At 39.2% G+C, this 24,817-nt stretch overlaps 1 protein-coding gene across 12 annotated transcripts in view; it reads right to left on the minus strand.

Annotated features, from left to right (window-relative positions):
• ppip5k2 (diphosphoinositol pentakisphosphate kinase 2) overlaps positions 1-6,979 on the minus strand; it is a 282,209-nt gene extending 275,230 nt beyond the window's left edge. For 8 of the 12 annotated variants that reach the window (XM_039758895.1, XM_039758903.1, XM_039758901.1 and 5 more), the window contains exon 1: positions 6,750-6,976. The gene's annotated coding sequence lies outside the window, so the exon portion shown is untranslated. Of the gene's footprint in view, positions 1-6,287; positions 6,583-6,749 lie in introns of those variants that run through there. The other 4 variants (XM_039758905.1, XM_039758904.1, XM_039758896.1 and 1 more) reach the window with 3 other exon arrangements.
• Positions 6,980-24,817: the final 17,838 nt, after the last annotated feature.

Genomic DNA, 24,817 nt, shown 5'->3' on the forward strand with positions numbered 1-24,817 from the left:
AACTGATAACCCCCACTGTAATGGAAGGATTTTTCAAAAGAGAGGGGGATCAAGAGAGCAGATGGGCGTTGGTCGCTCAGCGCGAAACCCAGCTGCATTAATAATGTTTTGGGAGAAACAGCCGGGAATGTTCTAAAGATACAGCCATGGCTATGTAAGGAGTTGTTTTTCACTTTGAGAAGCTTTTTTCACATGTAAGCATATTACTGTGTCTTCTGGTATCAAGCACTAGTCTCAAGGCCGAGTAGAAGAAAAACATAGCGCCGTGTCCCGTGGAAGGAGGGGGTGTGAGAAACTGATCACTTCTGCATACACTGCTTCCACGTAGGCCGCTTTTGGGCAAGGACATCTAATTAGTATATAAGGGAAGGTTCCGCCTCAGTTTCTTTGGATGCTCAACGTGGGGAAAGGCGCAACCGCCCGGTCTTATCTGATAAAAGGCACATGGGTTGATCCTCTGACGAGACTGACATGCGGGCTCCCTCAGTCTACTGGTCTAGGATGATGGCTCTGGGTCTTTTGATGTATGTTACTGTATGTATGTATGTTATTGTAAGTATAAGTTTGTCTCTTTAAGCATATATATTTATTTCTATAACCCATTCATATGTATTTATATGTTATAATCGAATAAGTAAATTTTATTTAAGTAACGGACCTCTTCTCTCTGATTCTTTGCCTACTTATGTTCTAATCCCTTGAACCATTTTCCCAAATCAAAACACCCACAAACACAGTCTCTCGGAATTTGCATAAGCACACCCCTTCACCTACAATTTTAACTTAGCTACAAAGTGATCAAAACTCTCGTTTATATCCTGCGTCCTCTCATTAAACTTGTATCCCGCATTACCTGTGGGCATGTGAAATGCCAGCGGTAGCCTGTCTATGAACTTAATTTAAAGTTAGTTCACACCTTGCTTTCTTTCCGAGGTAGCAGCACTCATGAATATGGTAGTGTATGTCACTCGCTCGCTTCTTATTGTTTCGCTGCCTTCTCAATTATATAATGCATGTTTTCTTAAGCGCTTTTTGGAGGTCTTCCTGGTTTTCTACGCACTGCGTTGACAGTCAGTTCACGTGATTACGTGGGAGGCGTGATGATGTCACACGAAACTCCGCCCCACGCCATTCCAGCTCAACTCCATTACAGTTAATGGAGAAAATACCTTCCAGTTATGACCATTAGGCGTAGAATTTCAAATGAAACCTGCCCAACTTTTGTAAGTAAGCTGTAAGGAATGAGCCTGCCAAATTTCAGCCTTCTACCTACACGGGAAGTTGGAGAATTAGTGATGAGTGAGTGAGTGAGTGAGTGCTTTGCCTTTTATTAGTATAGATACCTACAGTGGTGTGAAAAACTATTTGCCCCCTTCCTGATTTCTTATTCTTTTGCATGTTTGTCACACAAAATGTTTCTGATTATCAAACACATTTAACCATTAGTCAAATATAACACAAGTAAACACAAAATGCAGTTTTTAAATGATGGTTTTATTATTTAGGGAGAAAAAATCCAAACCTACATGGCCCTGTGTGAAAAAGTAATTGCCCCCTTGTTAAAAAATAACCTAACTGTGGTGTATCACACCTGAGTTCAATTTCCGTAGCCACCCCCAGGCCTGATTACTGCCACACCTGTTTCAATCAAGAAATCACTTAAATAGGAACTGCCTGACACAGAGAAGTAGACCAAAAGCACCTCAAAAGCTAGACATCATGCCAAGATCCAAAGAAATTCAGGAACAAATGAGAACAGAAGTAATTGAGATCTATCAGTCTGGTAAAGGTTATAAAGCCATTTCTAAAGCTTTGGGACTCCAGCGAACCACAGTGAGAGCCATTATCCACAAATGGCAAAACATGGAACATTGGTGAACCTTCCCAGGAGTGGCCGGCCGACCAAAATTACCCCAAGAGCGCAGAGACGACTCATCCGAGAGGTCACAAAAGACCCCAGGAGAACGTCTAAAGAACTGCAGGCCTCACTTGCCTCAATTAAGGTCAGTGTTCACGACTCCACCATAAGAAAGAGACTGGGCAAAAATGGCCTGCATGGCAGATTTCCAAGACGCAAACCACTGTTAAGCAAAAGAACATTAGGGCTCGTCTCAATTTTGCTAAGAAACATCTCAATGATTGCCAAGACTTTTGGGAAAATACCTTGTGGACTGATGAGACAAAAGTTGAACTTTTGGAAGGCAAATGCCCGTTACATCTGGCGTAAAAGGAACACAGCATTTCAGAAAAAGAACATCATACCAACAGTAAAATATGGTGGTGGTAGTGTGATGGTCTGGGGTTGTTTTGCTGCTTCAGGACCTGGAATGCTTGCTGTGATAGATGGAACCATGAATTCTACTGTCTACCAAAAAATCCTGAAGGAGAATGTCCGGCCATCTGTTCGTCAACTCAAGCTGAAGCGATCTTGGGTGCTGCAACAGGACAATGCACAGGACAGTGCAAATCCACCTCTGAATGGCTGAAGAAAAACAAAATGAAGACTTTGGAGTGGCCTAGTCAAAGTCCTGACCTGAATCCAATTGAGATGCTATGGCATGACCTTAAAAAGGCGGTTCATGCTAGAAAACCCTCAAATAAAGCTGAATTACAACAATTCTGCAAAGATGAGTGGGCCAAAATTCCTCCAGATTGCTGTAAAAGACTCATTGCAAGTTATCGCAAACGCTTGATTGCAGTTATTGCTGCTAAGGGTGGCCCAACCAGTTATTAGGTTCAGGGGGCAATTACTTTTTCATACAGGGCCATGTAGTTTGGATTTTTTCTCTCTAAATAATAAAAACCATCATTTAAAAACTGCATTTTGTGTTTACTTGTGTTATATTTGACTAATGGTTAAATGTGTTTGATAATCAGAAACATTTTGTGTGACAAACATGCAAAAGAATAAGAAATCAGGAAGGGGGCAAATAGTTTTTCACACCACTGTATGTCTCTGTTTTTTTGTCAGTGCGGCTTTGACATCACAGGCTTTAAGGCGCATATTAATTCAGTGTAAGCAGGAACACTCAATAAAATTGAATAAAAAAAAAATCAAGTGACAATGAGATATGAATAAGGCAGTTTTGCCAGCGTGTGTGTCAGAATTTCCAGTTCAATTGTCTCAAAACAACACTCACATCTACAGTTATTCCCAGTTTCAGATAAAAAGTAACAGTGTCAGATCCCTGGGGGGGCGGTAGTATGTATCGTGCTTGTGACTAAGAGAATAAAATTGAAAGAAAAAAAAGGTAACTTTTACAAGTACTATACTGTACATTTAATAAAGCGGCTGTTGCAGAAGCAAATCAAATGTATGTGTTTATTGTATAATATTAACACTAAGAGCAACTCACTACTGAAAATGGTAAATATACGAGGCAGTCAGGATCAAACCGGGGGACTCTTGATTATAAGTCAGCAATTCCTACTGCTACACCACGGAAGCTATTGTATCATCCTTGAACCTTTTGTGAAAGTCTTTATTTGATCTTTGCACTTCAGGCTTTACACATTACAGAGTTTATGTCTACATTTTGTCATTTATTACTAAATATGAAAAATGTTTCAGTTTTAACAATGTATTTTTTGGTTAAGTTAAATGTACTTTTTTTGTTTAAAGACAATGTGCATTTTAGGTTGTATTGTTTAATGTACAGTGGAACCTCGGGTCACGGCCATAATTCACTTCAAAACTCTGGTTATAACCCGATTTGGTCATGACCCAAAGTAAATTTCCCCCAGGATTGTATGTAAATACAATTAATCCATTCTAGACCGTACGAACTGTATGTAAATATATTTTTTTAAAGATTTTTCAGAACAAAAATAGTTCATCATACCATAGAATGAACAGCATAATAGTAAACTAAATGTAAAAACATTGAATAAAACTGAGAAAACCTTGAACAGAGAACGGTAACATTACAAAATTTCACGCTATTGCCTTACAAACCACTCACTGTAAACACCTTTTTTAATGACTTTTAAGCATAGGGAAAAACATGAACATTTGAAAAATCCATAATTGAATAAACAACCAAGAAAAGTAACAGTGCAACAATGCACGCTAGGAACCGGTCACTGTAAACAGAAGTGAAGTGGATGTTAAAATCCAATAGAAAAAAAGTCTTCATTAAATACAAGGTTTAAACAATGCTCGAATCAATCTCTTTAAAAACAAGCCCGGTGCATTCTTTAACTGCCTTCTCGGCCTTACGTGACCAGCCCCCTCTCTCTCGATGCACAGGGAGAAACTGAACACATGTGGAAATCATCGGCACGTACAAACTGGAAGGGAAACTGACTTGTTTGTCACTCAAGTGTGTGGTCGTGAACAGATGCAAAAGTTTGACAAACTTTTTGGTCGTAACCCGATTTGTACATGGTCCAAGACGTTCGTGACCCGAGGTTCCACTGTATTTCTTTTTTATTGTGATGGTCACACTAATATAAAAACATCTGATTATTTTCAAATTCATATGTTTCACTGGTTATTTTAATTTCATTATTATTAATTTTAATCGTGTTAATGCAGAGAAATCAGGGTGACATTCACAGGTTGACAGACATGAGCAGACGAGGTAAGACATGCACTGGAGCCCAGAAAAGGATGTGCAACCACAGGTTGCAGGCATCAAAATAGTCAGGTATGAAATAATCGTGACTAATCAAAAAATAGATTGAACGATTAGTTGACTACCAAAATAATCATTAGTTGCAGCCCTTGTTGCCAGCAAGGAAAAGTAGTGTTTCTTCCCAATGAAGAGGAATTAAAAGATTTGTTGTTTGCGTGCGGCAGAGATGCTTCTGGCGTGTAGCACTGGCAAGGGGGTTGCCGAGCGAAGCCCCCTAGTGTATGTATATATATATATATGTGTATATATGTGTATATATATATATATATATATATATATTTTTTTTTTAAATAAAAAAGTGAGCTCAGGTTGGACAGTTTGGAGACAAAGTCAGAAAGACTGCATTGGTTTGGACATTTGCAAAGGAGAGATGCTGGGTATATTGGGAAAAGGATGCAAAGGATTGGGCTGCCAGGAAAGAAGAAAAGGGAAGAATGTTTATGGATGTGGTGAGAGAGGACATGCAGATGATGGGTGCATCAACAAGATGCAGAGGACAGAAAGATGTGGAAAAAGATGATTCACTGTGGCAACCCCTAATGGGAGGAGCTGGAATAAGAAGAAAAAAAAACAAAAACACAAAACAACTGTTAGAAAGTGCTAAATAAACTTGAAATTTTTTTATCTTTGCCTCAGTTATGTGAAATTCAATGACAGCAATAAGATGTGTTGAATACCCTGCTGTTAACAGAGATTTTTTCTCTCTCTGAGAAATCGGAATCATGAGAGTTGTAAGTAGGTGAAATTAAAGCATCAACATCTGCCACTGGTTAAGCAGAAGCCCTGCTGGAAATCGAACAAGGTGTTGATCTATTTGTTTTAGCAACTAGTTAACCAAGAAGAAAGCAAAATTACAGTAAAGCTCCCTGACTCAAAGCATCACTGAATTGCACAGCAAACCAAAAACAAGACACAAAGACCATTCAGTGGGCTGCGATAACTATTCATAGTATTCTGGCATGCCACTGGCTGGAGATTTCTAATCAACAAAATTACTCAAAACAATACAGAGCCTTTGTAACTACATTGTACACTATGGCACAATTGTTCACAAACACATACTGCTACATCCGGTGTCTTGACAAAATTTGGCATTTTGCTCAGCTTTACAAAGCGAATGAGCAGATGAGCAGAAGGAATTGAAGGGAAAAAAAAAACCTTGTGTGGTTTACATTCTACACTGCCCACTAGGCCACGCTGCAGTAATTATGCCTGTGCAGTAACAAAGGATTGCTACAAACTGCACATTACTGAGATCTTGCGAGCGAAGGCTTAGCATCAAAGCTCCCACCGTCAGGCTTCAAAACGGCTTTTCACCCCCAAGGTGTCATGAACTGCAAAAAGTAACCAGAATGACAGCTATTAGGCGCACTACTAAAAATAATTTCGTTTGCGTGGCACAGTATAAATGGACGAGTACTACTTTTGTATTATACATATTTTTAAAACACTCATTAATTACAATGTTGCCTTAAAACTGAAGTATGCAAAAACAGCAAACCTGCTCCAATTGTCAAGCAATCACGAAAACACACACACACTGCCCACTAATCAATATACGATATATTTTAGTGCTAATCGGGAACTTTGCACATTACAAAAAGTCACAAGTTTACTGCTGCGGCACTCGCGGCATCGCATGTGACTTACCTTTCCTTGCTTGCTTTAGAATCTCTATCTTTCACCACGATTCGTGTCTGCTAAATAATGGGGTACAGAGTAGCTTCAAAGGCGCTTCCTATTCAGGGCGTTTCGAAAGGAGACTCGTCCTCGCCGTTAATGCTGCCACGCGGGCGCAACTAAGTGCTCTGCCCGCCAGGAACCAGAAGCTCGGCGCGAAAGGCTGATCTCTAAATTAAAACAAACAGCCCTCGCCCGCGTGTTATCATTAAAACGCCTTTTTCTGCTTTGTCACAAGCGCGCACGTTGTTCACTCTCACTTCCGACCCGAAGCCAAGGCGCTGCGAGAGGAGGGAAGTGATGCTACCAGGCTGCTTCCATTCTCCGCCACATGTAACTGGCTCACTGCCAAACAGCGTCCGTCTGAACCCTATTTCACACACCCCCGCCCCGCATTATCAATACGTTCCCGGAGCCGTTCGATTTCCTTACCTGTGCCTGCTGGCCATGCCACGTAGCTTCCCTAAGCGTGTCTTTTGTTGTAGGCTGCGTAGTTGAGACTGTCTCTGTATCCACTAATAGTCTATTTCGGAACGTTCCCGTTTTAAGTCTCCACACAGCCTTATTACAGCGTGAGGGTGGGCGGCTACAGACCGCTCCCAAGCTCCATAAGAAGCTGTCAGACTCCCGCTTAGCCCCAGAAAAAAAAACCCTCTGGCTGCACAGCGTCACCTGGGCGTGACGTCACAGCAAGGCGGTAACGTGAACCGCGAGCATACCGAGGGACGCCGAAAGCTGTTCGGTAGGCAAGTCCAATGATTAAGCAACCGTTAAGTGAATTGCGGAAAAAGGAGATGGAGCGAATAAGAAGGTGTTTGTTTTTGGTACCTGAAATGTATGACTGTAAAGAGAGCAAACCAGCTGAGCTGCACTTGTGGGTGTCAGATTGTGACCCCCTTGCTGCCGTTGTTGGGGACCCTTTGTATGGTTGTCTGCATGTTAAGGTGTACTATTGTTAGCATTGTGACTTTTGGGTTCAATGACCACTGGTCTATTCGTCTGTATTCCACCACTTCGCGTTCATGTGGTGGCAGAAATTTTAAAGGGTAAGTAACGCTTCTTGAACTTCTTGAATAAACGTTACCATTAAATGGCTACTCGACACATTCCACTTCTTATTCCGTATTGCATTTTTCTTGGTTTGAAAATACAAACATCAGTTATTTTTTGAATAGATAAACATGACATCCTCACACTGTAGCTACGCGTGCTGAATTCTGCAGGTCCCCAAAAACCACACAAAATAGTTGTGACGTCAGAGAGCAGGGTGGCCTGACGCAGAGCTGTACAGTTCAGAAAAGTGCACTGAAACTTTATCTCCCTTTACCGTGGAGTGGCCTAAAGTCCCTTCAGCACAGAGTCCTGATTTAGTAAGAGGGCAACTCCCTTACTAATCAATTCAGTCAGTGCCCAGTGCCACATGCTGCTAAAGAAGCAAAGAAGCAGTTTGCTTCTTCTTGAGACTGTCACTGCTTCCCTGAACTTCAGCTTCATTTAAATGTCTGGACAAAAAAAAAATCAACTAATCTGACATGGGTAGTAGATCTGTATAATGGCTACACTCTAGCACAGTGGTTCTCAACCTTTATTCCTCCAATATCTGCCACTGGGAGACCCACCCCCTACACAGGTAATGATATTTACCCTCTTTTACTGGTGGTGCATGTTTTTGAACTTACCCTTATTAACAAAAGCTTTCACTGCCTGTGTTGTTTTCAAAACATAATACAAAATTACAAGGGAATAGGCGGTACAAAAAAACTTAATTATTATTAAATAAAGGTTGTTTTACTAGTCCCCAAATTTCTCAATTATTAAATTTAAAGTTTTAGGGATACGTAATAACTAGTAATTATCAAAATACAGCATTTGTCCTTGCAGATATTTTTGATAACAAAAGCTGCTCACTATTCACTTGGCTTAAGTATTACTTTTAAAATTAGGCAGAAAATGATTAGGTATTTCTGAAATTAAAAAATCAAAATTAATTTTTAAAATACACAATTAGTCTCTGAGACATTTTTAATAACTTAAATTCTGGAGGGGCATTTCCATCAATGAGAGCTACAATTAGCATGATTAGAAAGGCAAATTCATTTTATAATCCAAATGGAAATATCAAGGCAGAAGAAGAGACAAAGGAGTCGTATAGGGTTGTGACAGTCAGGTAAGCTGTGAAAGGGTGGCCAGCCATGACACTTGTGCAGCTTTAAAAAGAAAGTGTAATGGTAGCAGTGGTGAGGGTGAAGATGAACTACTATCTCCCTTCATGAAACTGTTACCGTTGGCATCATGTTAAAACATTAAAGTTCTTTATGGCATTGTGGTATGTTACCTTATTTTACCTTATTTTTCTTGGGTCATTACAAGCACCCAGATTCCATTAAAACTACAGATAGTAGCTATGGTATGCTGTGCTGTTCAGATAAACACAAGCAGACAATTTAAACACATGATAATGACAGATATAAATTTAGACCAGTATATACATGAAACAAACGTTAAAGGGGAAAACTTGTAGTTATTTGACACTGTGAATAACATGATTTGACTAATGATGAAGCAGTCTTCCTTAAAAAGATGTTTTAATTATTTTCATTCATCATGTGGTTTCCCCTTGGAAGATTACTGGGGTACCATAGTTAAGAACCACTGCTCCAGCAGATTCACTGACATAGACATTGATCAGATACCAATTTATCAGAAACAGCCTGACAGAACTGGACTCTCAGAAAAAGAGAAAGGCTAGGGACATTAACACAGAAATCAAATTTGCCTTGAGTAGTACCAGATATACTTGTATAAGAGACAACCAATAAAATTTCCAGATTCCCCCAAGTCATAACCAGAGAGTCTGTTCAGAAAAATGCTGGAGGAGATTGGAGGTAGTATTGACAGTTAATCATTTCACAGAGTCTATTAAGTCAGTTTATAATTCATGTAAACAGTTCAAGCTTGTGAGTATAAATTCAAGTTTATTCTCATGTGTTTATATTACAATGACATTCCTACTTGCATGTCTCCTTGGAATATTCACAATACAATACCAGCAAAGACACATACACACTGAAAGTATATTGTATATATAGTGTGCAACATATATATGTATAATATATCCAATATACAGTATATTTGTAAGTCTTTGTTTATAAGCATATACAGGTATATGCTTTTTATGTTACAATATTTTTGTTATGATCATCTGTCAGTAACCTCACAGGGTCTGTTGGTAAAAACTGTTATTGAATCTATTTTCCAAATGGCTGTGGTCTTGTACCCATTTTCTAGAAGGGAGGAGTGAGAAAAGACTCTCCAGGATAGCCCAGGCCTTTAATTATACTGCTTACTTAATAAGGCAGTGAATTTTGTATATCTTTTAAACAAAAAGTAACTAACCGAGACAATACATTGGCCTAATGCAGGGCATGCCCACAATAATTCATTCATCCTCTGTCTAAACACATACTTGTTTAGTTCAGGGTTGTGGAGAGCCTATACACTCACAGTCCCTCATCCTGGCCTAGTTTAAAGTTGCCAGATAACACACACATATATCTTTGGGATGTAGGTGCAAAACCCACACAGATATGAGGTGAGTGTATAAACCCCTGCCAAGGCAGTGCATGGGTCAGGATCTCAACCCAGACCAGTGAAGTTGTTGAGAGGGAGAAATGGCCAATAAGCCAATGTGCCAAATATGATTCATTTAAGCAGTCATAAAAATGATTGGCTTGTTTAATTTTTCATAGACACTTTGACTGCTCTTTTGTACATTTTTATGACCAATAAAGTCTGTCAGATTTGCTTTCTAAAACAGCAGAACTTTGTTAAACAGTGTATTATTTACGGTGTGACGGCTTATAATTGGGGCTTGTTTGGTACATAGTATATGGATATAATTTAAAAAGCACATTTTGGATTTGGTCTTCCAAACTGGACTGCTCTACATTAAAAATATTCTAATCCTTACAAAGGTGAGTAGTAGTCTGTAAGAAAGCTTTTGAAGATCAAGTTCAGTGTCATGACCATGGGAAAAACAACAAACTGACCATGAAGTGTTGGCAATAGAGATGTAGAAAAGGCCAATCATGGTCAGAAAAGGCAGGAAAGAAAATGTGAAGTAGTGTTTTAAAGGAAGGTGTAAAAAAAGTCTTATCTCACAAGATAAGGAAACCTGCTTGGAAACCAATATTTTTTCTGGCTGTTGTGTTTTCTGTGTGATTCCTCTTAAAGACTGAATTTTCCTTTCTCAGCTGAAGCATATATTTAGATTGATATACTCATGATTATTTCAGAAGATGTGTGACTGAACATGGTTGTGTATGCACAAGCAGTATTGCAGATGAAAGTGACAAGGTGAAGTATATCCGGGCCCTGTGAGCTGGAGGTGGAGTTACTTGTAATGATTGGCAGCTACATCGTTTTCATCCATGAAATACTGATGGCTGAACCCACACACATATTTTTCAAGTAGATTGGGATGGGCCATGTACTCTTTATTTTGCCTGGTTAAGTTAGCAGCAGTCTGGGGCATAAATAACTATGTTGGTGTGCCATGTCATCTGGAGCTGGTTTTTGTCTTTTGTCCAGTGTTGCCAGGATAAGCTGTACATTCTCATGACAGGATAAGCTGGTTTGGTAAACAGATGTATAAGAAAGGAACTGTTATGAAAGAGTTATATAAGCATTTGGGGCTGCTACAATTACATATTATGATTTTGCCCTACTGATTTTGTTACAGCTAATCTTTTAATAGTGGATACTTCATAACCTTAATGAGTTTTCATATTCTAAAGCATATAGCAATGATTGTTCAGTTATTTTCTATTTTTAGTCACACAATTTCGTATTGTTATTTTTTAGAACAAGATTTTACATTGTCTCTTTTGTTGGCAGATGATTATTAAAAATGTAGATATGCCTTGATATTAAAAATAAATTTAATTGACAGGGTACTCTTAGGGTTGGAAAGAGCAAGAGTCACTCTCACTCAAGGCTTATCATCAAAAAAACTGATTACTTACTTGTGCCAGAAAAGTTAAAGAAAAATAGATAATCCTGAAGCAGACAAGATATTAAAAAAATCCATGACGACTGGATCAACATTTCCCATCCTTGTATTATGAGATTAACCTGCTCAAAATTTTGATAAAACAATCAACTTTTACTTTGCATGGTTACATTTTCTTTACATTGTCTTTAACAGACAGCAACAGTGCAAAGTGTGTTATGCAACATACAACATAAAGGTATACTTGTATTGGGCTCAAGGGCAAATATCCTTACCTAGTGTCAAAGTCACCAGTCAACTGTAAATACATTAAATTCATTTAAAATGCAATTTCATGTACCCTCTTAAAAAATTAGTTTACTGTTTATTGTATTTTTTTATTTAAAAATGGCACTTTTCCAAAATTTCCTTTGGTTAATTTTATATGTCGCCTTTGGTAGTTGTCTCCTTTTTTTAATTTATAGAATTACTTTGTATTGTGGGACATGTATATTACTGATATTATCTATTTATGTAAGTTGTTATAGTTTTCTTACAAACTGTTGCTTTATAATGACTATAAAAAGTATTCATCTCCTTGGAAGTTTTCACATTTTCACATTTTATTATTATACAACATGTAATCCCATTGATGGGTGGCACGGTGGCGCCCCGGTTCCTCCCTGCGTGGAGTTTGCATGTTCTCCCCCTGCATGGGTTTCCTCGGGGTGCTATGGTTTCCTCCCACAGTCCAAAGACATGCCGGTTAGGTGGATTGGCGATTCTAAATTGGCCCTAGTGTGGGTGTGTTTGTGTGTGTCCTGCGGTGGGTTGGCACCCTGCCCAGGATTGGTTCCTGCCTTTTGCCCTTTGTTGGCTGGGATTGGCTCCAGCAGACCCCCATGACCCTGTGTTCGGATTCAATGGATGGAATCCCATTGAAATTAACTTGGCTTTTTTAACAGAAACAAGAATTTGTAGTGTCGAAGTGAAAACAGATGTCTGCATTTTAACATGGAGGCTCTTTTATCTGTGGCACCTCTGCAAGAGAACCACCTCTTTCAACCCTTGCAAACATATGCAGTTTTTAATATCTGGATTAAATTGTTTAGAGATCTTTATATAGACAACATCTTTGCATCCTATGAACAATTACAATCCAAATTTAACTTTCCAGCTACACATTTCTTTCACTATCTTTAAATTAGGAACTTTGTTAAACAGAACCTGCCCGATTTTCCTCATCTTGCACCCTCCTCCATGCTGGAAAAATATTGCTCAATTTCGAGGACTTAGACACCATCTCTGCAATATATAAAATTATTTTACAGTCCCTCCCTTTCAAAGATCCAAGAGGACAATGGGAAAAAAGATCTCTTAATTAATATATCAGAAAAGGAGTGGAAGGTAGCAATGCAGAGAATTCAGCTCCATATGCGCAAAGCATACAATTATTCAACTCAAAATTATATATCGAGCACATCTGTCTCGCATAAAACTGTCCAAAATGTTCCCAGGTCAAGGTCCAACCTGCGAATGCTGCAATCAAGTCCCAGCTTCACTGGGTCACATATTTTGGGCCTGCACCAAATTAACATCATTTTGGACCAAAAGTTTTAAGTGCCTTTCAGACAGCCTTGGTGTCACAATCCCTCCTAACCCATTAACTGCTGTGTTTGGTGTTGTTCCAGATGAGTGTAAAGTGGAGAAGGACAAACAAACTGTGATTGCATTCACTACACTATTGGCACGCAGACTTATTTTGCTAAACTGGAAGAACCCTAACCTAAATTGCTGGAAGAACCTCTTTTAAGCCAGTGGGAAACCAATGTTTTATACTGTTTGAAATTGGAAAAAATCAAATTCTCAGTTAGAGGATCGGTACAGAATGTTTTCAAAACCTGGCAGGATCTAATCAATAATATTTTAGAATAAGCTTTTGAAGCACCGAGGAAGCAATTCTTTCCGCATTTCTTTTTCTTCTCCATTCATCTCTATTGCCCTTTTAAACTAATCAATTTAGGTATGTTTACAAGCTTTACGTTTTTGGCCATGCTCTCTTTCTTAGGGGTGGGGGTTAAGAACAAAAAAAAAAAAAAGAAAACAGATGTCAGCAAAGTGGTCTAAATTATTTACAAATATGAAACACAAAATCATTTATTGCATAAGTATTCAAGTAAGTGTTTAGCAGATACACTTCGGCAGGCATTATAGCCTTGAGTCTGTGCACAGGTCTCTATCACCTTTGCATATCTGGACAATGCAGTGTTTGCTCCTTTTTCTTTCTTTCTTTTTTCAAGTTCTGTCAGGTTGTATAGGGATTGTGATTGCGAGTTATTAGCCTCTTGCAAGTCCAGCTACAAATTTTTAATTGGATTGAAATTTGGACTCTGACTCTTTTTTAACTGTTTTTAAGCTATTCTTGTGTAGCTTTGGCTATATGCTTGGGGTTGTTGGCTTGCTGGAAAACAAATCTCCTAAGGCACAGGATTCTTTGCTGACTGTATCATGTTTTCCTGCAGGATTTCCCTGCATTTTCATGCATTAATTTTGGCCTTGATCCTTACAGGAGCTGCAGACAAGACTCCCCACAGCATGTTGTTGGCTTACACCAAACATGGTATTTAGTCAGATAGCTAGTAAGCTGAATTTTGGTCACATCTTCCAGCTGGTTTACAAGTCCCAATGCAGAGATATCATGTGTATATTTTGTACCACAAGCTTTCTCTTTGCCACTCTCCCAGAAAGCTGTGGCTGGGCAACAGTTGTTGCATGTACAGTCTCTCCAATTTCCTCCACTGTATCTGGAATTTCTTGGTTTCCTCCCTGTGCTATATAGTGGCTATGCTAATTTTTTTACATTTCTTAATGATTGATTTAACTTGTATCCATTCTTTGAGTTACACTTTTCAATCCCCCTTTTACGGAGTTGCTTGTAGTGTTCTTTTGTCTTCATTGTGTAGTTAGGCCATAATACTGATTCAACACCAAGATGGATATTCCAGTTACATGTGCATTTATGCTATGATCAGCTGAAACCTCAGACAGATAATCTCTTAATGTTACTTCTAAAACCAGTTGGTACACAACTGACTATTAAGGTGTGTCTTTTATTTAATGTTTACACTTGTAATTATTTTAGACCACTTTGCGGAGGCCTGTTGTTATTCTGACGTTAAAAAGTCTTTCACAACAAAATATGAAAACTTCCAAAGCTGGAATACATTTCTACAAATTGAATACTGTATTTTCTCAATTCTTTAAATTTAGAAAAATACAGTATTTACACTAACTCGAAAAATACAATATTTACACTAACTCACACAAAGCTAATTTAGATTTGTCTGTGCGGCTAGCCATTTGTGTGTAGATAGTGATAGCAAATTGCAGTCATGGAGGACAACTGGTTAACATGCTGTACAGGTTAAATATAGTTGCTTCTATTAATGATTCCTTTCAATAAAAATACATTGTTAATTATTTTAATTTATAAAGTCTTATGTAAAAAGGAACAGCAGTAGAAATGTATGTTTGATGGCAGAGATCTTGTTTAAAATGTTTTAATGTGTTGTCTTGGTCTCTCTGTAAAAAAAAACCTGCTGACAAACATAACTTCTCTCTTGGGACAATAGTCTTCGAAAGGATTGAATTGAATGCTATTAAATTGAAGTTGTATGTGTTAATCTCACACACTAGAAATATGTAAATATATTTATTGTTCTGTAAATAGAGCAATCAACATTAGTTGAGATACATTTTTATGGCCCTGCTTTATCTGGTAAAGGGAAGTTCTGAGAAAGACAGAAAGTTTTGCAAAGTACAATCATTTTTATGAGTAAATACATTAACTGTTAGCAATAGTGTCAATAATAGTATCTCATGTTTTTGAAAAAAAAATGGAAGCATGTAGCTATTGCTAAAATTTATAAAGCAAGTGACTTTGAGAAACTGGACAGTCACCCTCACACTGTGGAAATTGTGTTGTCTTCCTTATTATATAAAATCAAGATAAATCCTGTAAGAACTTATTCCACCTTTATTGCAATATTGTAATCTGTAAACAAGGTGAAAACAAATCAGAAACTGTTTAGTGACAAAAAGAAAAAATTCATAGAAAAACTTGGTTGCGTTAGTGTGCACACCCCCTAAACTAATACTTAGTTGAAGCACCATTTGATTTTATTACAGCACTCAGTCTTTTTTTGGTGAAGTGTCTATCAGTGTGGCACATCTAGACTTGGTGATTTTTACCCACTCCTCCTTGCAAAAATGTTCATTTTTTATTACACAAAATCTGCAATTTTGGCAGGGGTGTGTAGACTTTTTATATTAACTGTAGTATGTCTGTGCCCCGGACACAGACAGACAGACATCGTTGTTTCATCCAACACACATTTATTCTGTACAATATTTACAATAAAGTCAGTGCACGTCCCTGTGCCTCCGGCACCGATCCCCCAAAGTCCAGGCCTCACAGTCCTTTGTGTTTTTCTTCTGGCCGCCTCCAGTCTTCTCTCCAGCTCCGTCCTCTTTTATACCAACCCGGATGGGCTCCAGCTGCTTCCCGGCACTCTTCCATGAACACACCCCTGTGTGGCAGAAGTGCCGGCTGCGCACCCAGAAGCCCTCCGGGTGTCCCCATTCTTCTTCGCCCCAGCACTTCCGGGTTTGGCAGAAATGCTGGGCTCCAGGGTTCTTCAGGCACCGGGGCGCCGCCTGGCGGTGGCCATGGGCCCCTAGAGGGTTGGGCTTCCAAGCCCCCTACCCAAGGCCACCAACACAACCAGGGCGGTCGCCCCCTCGTGGTCTGGAGGAGGCACCAGCCCTCCTTCAGTCCTCTCGGGCGTACCCGGCTGGGCTCCACCACCCAGCCGCATGCGACAACCTCTATTATTAATTGTCTAGGGCTTGTTAAATGTATCATGGCACTCCTCCATTCAGATCATTACTTTGGGTTTCTGTATCAGTATGTAGAAAATTCATTACTTGATTCTAGCCTACACAGTTGTCATTGAATCGGCACCTGTATGTAGGGTCACTTGTGAAGCTTCTATGCTCTTTCTCGACCACTCAGGTCAACTAATGAATAGTGTCTGATTATGCCACCAATCAAGTCTCAATCCAGACTCTTTATGTGTAGCTCCTGAGTTGTACTATGAGCTATCCATCTTCATTCAAAATGCTAACTCCTTCGGTTTGTTTACAAAGTCTTTGAAGACTCCCTTGTTTGGTGAATTTCTGTCTAACTGACATTAGCTCTTAGATTTTGTAATGCACGAAAGTAAAATTAGTATGTTCAGGCACTAGCATAAATAAATATAGAAGAATATATTAGAAATTAACTTTAGCGCAGAAATTAAGGCAATTCAAGCATGCCGAGCAAATGATTAAATAAAGGCATATCCCATATTTCTTTCCAATTAAAGCTTAGCTTTGGGCATCGGACAAACCAGCTTAAAAGTCCAAGAAAGAGGAAGTGACAAGAGGAAAGCCCATAAATTGAAGAGAGAGAACGTCTGTACTGGCCTTGGCCAGTGAAAGAAATAAGCAAAAACAGAAAGTAAAAATGGACAATAGACAGTGAAAAAACAGTCCAGCTGCAGGGAGAAGTCAAGAGATAATAATGTTTCTTGTGAGAACTCAAGGTATTGACCGGACAGGTGCAGAAGGAAGTCAGTGAAAAACTGCAAATGAGCTAATTGAGCTAGGTCGGAATGATAAGAAATTATTATATAAACTTCGATTGCTGAACTGTTCAGGGCTCAATCTCATTTGGCCGAACTGGGTTGAGTCCGTGTTGTTGTTTTATTGCAATAAAGCTGTAAACTCTGTTTGCCTATCCTGAGTCCTAATAGCCTTCATTTTCAGGTAAAAAGCCTCTTGGTGACAATTTTTCACCATGGCAGATTGGTGACCCCAACGTGATTTGAACACACAGCCTTCTGATAATTAGTTTAGAGAAGCTAATAGTCAAGGGGAGTTTGGATGATAAGCATTTAAAAGCATTATTTAGTAAAATATAAAAACATGCTATAGTGCACACAGGCCAAACACACCATAGCTTTGCTCTGCTTGAATGGTCAAAGAGTCACTCAGACATTTAAATGGATTTGATTGCGACTATAGAAATTAATATTATGTCAGAGGTGGCTGGGGTGGCGACCTGGCTGGAACGCCCAGCAGGACCAGAGGAGGGCTTGCGCCTTCCCCAGACCACCTGGGGGCAATCGCCCTGGTTCCTTTGGGGGCCACGGGTACAGAGCTTTGAAACGCCACCCTGTAGGGGCCTGTGGTCACCGCCAGGGGGCGCCCAAATGCCTTTGGAGCCTTGGACCTCAGCACTTCCGCCACACCAGGAAGTGCTGGGGGGAAGAGGAGCAGGGACACCCGGAGTGCTTCTGGGGATACATCCGGCACTTCCGCCACACAGGGGCGTGTTGGTAGGAGATTGCCGGGAAGCACCTGGGGCCGCCTCCCTTTATTTAAGGCTGGAGTCGGGTGAGGAGTGGACAAAGCAGGTGAAAGGAGAGTGGAGGCAGCCTGAAGAAGAGGCAAACTGTGTGCGAGGCCTGGACTTGGGGTACAGTGGGTTGTGTGCACTGACCTTTGTAAATAGTTGCATTGTAAATAAAAGTGTGGTGGTGTTTTGCAGCGTGTCTGCCTGTATGTGTCCGGGGCTTAGTCCACAATTAGTAATTTGGTACTAACTCCTCAGAATTACCTAATCTCTGGTCATTTTTTTACATCTTACAAAATTTAGAGTATTCTTTTTTACCTTTTAGATCAATTATCAGGTGTTTTATTGATGTTCGTACAGTGTCATATTTTATAACCAATCTACCCCGATGTTATCGCAATCTGCTGTACCCGACTTTTAGAGATTTGGATAGTATAACTGAGAATGTTCATGCAGCGTTACACAACACATTAGACATATTCATGCCATTGAAGATAAAGAAGCTACTTTACTCTAAATCAAGTCTATGGCACAATAACTACACACATACTCATATATTTACAAAAATTGTCCATAAAATGCAATGTGGTTGGTGTCAGACCAAACTGGAAGTTTTTAGTAATGCCTTGTAAAGAAATCTTTACGGCTATAAATGTGACCTTTGTGGCTAGAACAGAATATTTTAGTCGCTTAACTGAGGATAGTAAAAAAAAAACAGATTTTTCTTTTTGATACAAATGATAAGCTAACTGCTTCTCAGCCAGCTCTAGATCATTTTCCTGTCTTTAGCAGTAATTTTTTTAGCACCAAGATTGACAGAATTTGTGCTGCTACACAAAATATGTTGTCTTCCTTTGAGCCTGATAGGTTACATGGGGAGAGATTGATAGCCTTTATTTACATTTCTGACTTAGAGATAGTGTCTGTAATTACATCATTGAAATATTCATTCTGCATTCTTGGTCCTATTCCTTCAAAATTTGTAAAGGAAATACTACCTTATAAGTTAGCCACTAGTTAACATAACTCTTCTCTTAGCCTTGGTCAGGTTGCTTAAAAATCACAGCATGTTCTGTTGTTTTAAATAACACTGTTAAAAACTTAGGTGTTGTCTTTGATTCAAACCTGACTTTTAAGCCTAATAGACTTCAGATCTGTAAAACTGTCATTTTTCACCTATGAAATATTGGTAAAAGCAAGAATATGCTGTCAGTAAATGATTCTGAAAAACTAGTTCATGCTTTTATTTCTTCTAGATTTGATTACTACTCACTGGGTGTTCCACTGAGATGCTGAATTAACTTCATCTGACACTCTGCATCTACCAGAGTTCTTACAAGAAGCAGGAAAAGGGAACATAATAGTCCTGTCTTAGCTGCCTTACATTGGCTACCAGTCAAATTTCACATAGAGTGTACAGTTTTACTATTGAACTATAAAGCAAATTCATTCTCTGGCTGCTATAGTTATTTAATGAATGTATTACATTTTTTAACCCTTCTCAGCCATTGAGATCACTGGATGTTGCCCTGTTATGTGTGCTTCAGTAAAAATAATTTCTCAGCAGGTGAAAGAGCTTTTGCATATAGGGCCCCAAAATTACAGAATAGTTTTCCAACTTTTCTTCGCCGAGACTGTTAGCATTTTTATATCTTGGGTTGTACAGTAACCTTATTAGTTTAGTTATTAATTAGTTTTTATTTCTGAAAATGTTTTTATGTTTATTTTACTGTTCATTCTTGTTTAATTAACTTTTAAATCAGGCATATTTTATTGATTTACTTCTATTATTGTTGATGTACCATTTTTTTTTTACTTCTAATTTAATTATTTTTTGTTATTTTTAACTGTTTTCTTTTGTATTGTACAATTGCTTTCAATTTCATATTGTTACTTGCTTTTCTTCTGTTTAACTGTAAAGCTGCCTTGAATTTATAAATCACCCTTGAGCAAGGCCCTTGACCTGCAATTGCTCCATCCTGGTTATGACGTTACCCAGTATTTCCCCCTAAATTTGTCTGCCTTTGGTACTGTACTTTGTGAGATGTGGCTGGCTTGTCATCCCGGCCAATACCCCCAGGCCGGCAGATGGAGGCCTCCCTGCAGTATGGAGGTGCCCCGAACACCAGCGGGGAGTCATGGGACATGTAGTTTTTATACAAGACCCTGCTGGATAACACAGGGGCCGCAAGAGGGAGCTGCAGGGAGGACCGAAGACTTCTTCGTGCCCTATAAACCGGAATTGCATCACAGGAAGAGTGACATGCTTCCGGGGTGAAAAAAAGGACTTGAACCTGACCCGGAAGTGATTGAGAGTCACATGGACTGGGATTGGGAACACTTCTGGGTCAGGGAATATAAAAGGAGTGTGGGAGCTCCCAGACGGCGAGCCGAGCTGGGTGGAAGGGTGGCAACGCGTCTGGGAGTGTGGAGGATTGTTATTATTGTAGGTATTGGTTTGTTTATGAGTATTGAGGAGAGGGTGCTTTGTGCACTGTGGCGATTAAATAAAGTCAATTATTGGACTTTTACCTGGTGTTTGGAGTTGTGGACAAGGGTTCAAGGGAGCGATAGCGCCCCCTATCTGTCACAACTTCAAAAAAGAAAATAATCTTTTCACTGTAGAACCCCTTTTGTAACCTTAAACCTTTAACTGGATTTAGTCAGCCAATCATCAGTACATATCTCTCTATTATAATAAAAAAAATCCTGGGATGAGACGAGACTTTTTAGCTTGGGATGAGATGTGACTTTTTCAGAGAGATACTTTCATGTCCTGCGAGACAAGAATTTGTGCCAAGAGATTTAACCACACTTGGGGCCAGAAATAAAAGACAAAGAGTTGATGACAAAGTAGACTTTAAGTTGGAGATTTGTAGATCATCTAATTCGTGTTGCCATCAGGGAAAAGTAGTGTTTCTTCCCAATGAAGAGGCGAATTCGCGAGTATTAAAAGAGTTGTTGTTTGGTGAAAGTGAAATCCACATATGCAAACGGCAGAGTCTGAAGTGGCTGGCCCGTAGCAACGTGGTCGCTCTGCTTGCCCAAACAGGCATGCAACGGAGTACATGCAGTAGTGGAGGTATTGCGCGGACAGAAAATGGACAGAGAACATTCCGAAACTGAAGCTGTAGCAGATGATAAAGTTGAACATGATGACACAGAAGAACTTTTGCTGGAAAAAGGAATCACATCTGTTGTCTGGAGATACTTTGGATTTAAAAGGTTGGATGTGGACCATTATGTTCAAATGTGTGAATACTGTTTCTATACTACGGGATGATACTGCAAGCCAAGTTGTACTTGTTTTATTTTTTCAATACTGTTTAATATACCTGGGTACTGTGTAATAGTGTGACGACATGTTGACTTTATTCTCGACATTTCCACTTTAATCTCGACGCTTATGACAAGAATAAAGTCGTCATGCTGACTTTATTCTCGACATTTCTACTTTATTATCGCTGTTTATGTCAAGATTAAAGTTGACATGTTGACTTTATTCTCGTAATTTGTCATTAAAATAGAACATTGTAAACTAAACATCTTAAAATGAATATTTAATTTACTAGATTTTCTCCGTCATAAGTTATTTAGCACATTAAATGCTTTGTGTTAAGTGTTCCCCGAGCCATGTTAATCACCATGTGCCTCTTAAACTGACTTCCTCTTGCACTAAGAGGAGGTGTAGGCAGCACACAGAATACATTCCTGCTAAGATAAGTACTTGATATAATTTTCATGATTAAATGCATTAAAGCATGTACTGTATTGATCATGTGGGGGCACGGTGGCGTGGAGGTTGTACTGTTGCCTTACCTCAAAGGGGTCCTGGGTGTTCTCTGCTTTGAATTTGAATGTTTTTCTGGTGGGTTTACTCAGCGTGCTTCAGTTTCCTTTCAAAGTCATGTAGGATGTGGGGTTTTGTTATGCTATATTAACCCTGCTAGTGTATGTATTGCTCGTATTCACCCTGTGATGCGCTGGCGCCCCTTTCAGGATTTGCTCCTGCCTCGCACACAGTGCTTGCTGGGATGGGCGCAACCCTGAGTGGATGGCATAATTAAACATGTATAACGAAGATTTTTTTTTTTTTAAGTTCAGAACACTCTGTCGTCTAAGTTTATAACTAGTTTTAATTTCACAAAGATGTTTATCTTGTGGTGATTGGTTATGTGGAGAAATTAAAAAGGAAGGATAGGAACTGGGGGTTTGGACAGAGACAGCATGCATGCAATAAAGAAAGCCCGCTCAGAAGAACATCTATTGAATTCTGTGTTTGTGTCTCCGACCACCAGATCAAGAACCTAAAATTTACACAATATTTAAGGTTAAACCTGTGTGATACCCATTCATACAACCAGTTTTTGGAGTCTCATCACACCTTCCATAAAGTTCTCTACACTGAACGTACACCTGGGGACCCCTTAGTGCAAGAGAGCAGCACTACTGCCACACTACCGTGCATGTTTAATACCTGCTTTAATGCATTTCATCCTGAAAATGATATCAAGTATTTACCTTAGCATTCTAAATTTTCAGAGAGCAGGAATATCATGAAGTGAATGTATTCTGTGCGGCGATCGCTGCCTGCACCTCCTCTTAGTGCAGAGGAAGTCAGTTTAAGAAGTGTGTAGTGATTAACAACTGGGTAGGGGAACACTTAACACAGAGCATCTAATGTGCTACATTAACTTATGATGGGGTTTGAGAAAATCTAGTAAATTAAACATTGATTTTAGGATGAAGTTTAGTTTACGACATTCTACTTTAATTATAAAATAAACTGAGAATAAACTGGAAATGTCGACTTTAATCTCAACATAAGCGGCGAGATTAAAGTGGAAATGTCGAGAATAAATTCAATATGTCGACTTTATTCTTGACATATAGTTTTTTTTTCTTACCTGTGTCCGTATTTTTTTTCTTCACTGTGGCCCTAATACAATTCCGTAGGGCTATACCACAAATAGCATTATAAATGCAAGTTGCAGTTTTATTATTTATGTATATAGCTTAGCTTGAAGCAAGGTCCACAATTAATGCATTTTGCCTTAATAATGGTTCAGTTCTTAAAGATGTCATCACCAAGTTGCACTTGTTTTATTTTATTTGATTTTTATTTAGAGAATACTGTGTAATACACCTGGGCTTGAAGTCTTAAAGCAATAGTATTATTACTGGAAGTCCATCCATCCATCCATTGTCTAACCCGCTGACGCCGAATACAGGGTCACGGGGGTCTGCCGGAGCCAATCCCAGCCAACACAGGGCACAAGGCAGGAACCAATTAAATAAAGTGCAGTGTATCAATAGTCTCCATTAAATAAATAATCTATTAAAACAAGTGAAAAGGTGGAGGTTAAAATCCAATACAAAATAAATCCTTTAAAACCCAAGGTTATAATAATGGCTGGAAGCAGTCTCTTCCAAACACAAAGCACAGTGCCTTCCTACTGATGACTCCCCTGCTTCTCCCATCCAGACTATGCACCAGGGGAGCCATCCTACCTGCAGCTGACCTTCTTTCTGCCTTGTCCTGCTGGTCTGATCACCTCGCCGATCCCTGGCTCCTATAGGCTTCACCAGACTGTGACATGGGCTCCCCCAATGACCAGGGTGCTCATTTCCCAAACCCTGACTCCCGCTGCCTTCGCTGGACTTATGCGGTGAGCCATCCTTCTTCTGGTCACTCCCGCTCTTCAAAATGCTCAGCGTGCAGCGACCACTTCCAACTGTTCCCGGGGTGCCAGCCAAAAACCCCAAGAAGGCTCACTGTCCGCTCCAACCACACTACCACACCTCCTCTCTAAGCCTCAAAGCGGCGATTATTTATTTTAAATATATATATATATTATATATATATATATCTCAAATATGGTCATCAAACAAGGAAAGCCTTAAAGCCTTAACACCAAGTGAATAAGCACAGTATCAGTAAACATAAGAGAACTAAACAAAATCATAAATGCCTCGCTGGATCTCTATAAGTAACCTGCTGGAATGATTGCCCTCCTTGCCCCTAGGAACTGTTTCCTTTCATCACCAGTTTTCTCTTTAGTACTTCCATATAGCCACTGTCATCAGCTCATCTTACAAATCCGTATTAATTTGGTTTTAGCAAAGAGAACAGTTATATATTATTCATTTGAACATTTGCAGAACAATTTCTGAAGTCTCCATTTTACAGCAGCCCACTATAGCCCAGGGACCATTAGGTCTACCTAAAGAGTATAAAATAAAAGCTGCACAGTCTAACAGGGGTGCTCGCATGCAAAATACATTATACATGCATACAGCAATAGAAAAGTGACAACATAAAGCAGTTCAAATGACAATGCTCAATTTTCAGTACATCACTCAAGTGCACAAAGTCCTGCACTGTTAAATTCCAGCATTGATGTGAAAAAGAAACTACCGTTAAACAAAATTATAGGTTGGAGAAATAAAGGTCACAGAGATCATTTGGCAGTGGTATTTCTTGTATTTGCAAAGGTCTAAGTGCATGTTTATTTTAAAAGTTTAGATTAAGCACTTGAGTTTTGTTGTGCCTGAGTAAAATACCAGCCAAAGCACACTTCAGTATAAAGAGAATACAGTACAGATTAAGATGGCAGCAACAGGGAATCTGCTTTGCAGTAACTTGTGTCATTCTAGGAAGACAGATTTACGGCCAGCCAGAGGAGTAAATGGCAAGTAGTACAAGAAAAGGGAATCCCGTTTAGGAATTATATGCACAAAGATTAATTTTTAAAAGACAAGTTTTGATTAAACTCTTATAATACACTCAACAGTGTTATCATGCAATGATCAATTTTTTCATAAATCTTAAATTTTATGTATGAAATATAAAATATGGGAGTTATTCTTTCTGTTACTTTTAGAATTTATTATCAATAAATACAGCTCATCTTAAATAAGTGGGGATGTGAAGAGAGAGTATAAAGGGAGAGCAGTAGCACCTAAAACTTACCAGAGTTCCACGCAGCTAGAGAGTGAAAAGAGAAGCTGTTCTAAGTCCCTTTACCTCAGGTGCTACCAACTATGTTTCCT

Source organism: Polypterus senegalus, chromosome 7 (assembly GCF_016835505.1).
Source record: "Polypterus senegalus isolate Bchr_013 chromosome 7, ASM1683550v1, whole genome shotgun sequence".
NCBI classification, from domain to species: Eukaryota; Metazoa; Chordata; class Cladistia; order Polypteriformes; family Polypteridae; genus Polypterus; species Polypterus senegalus.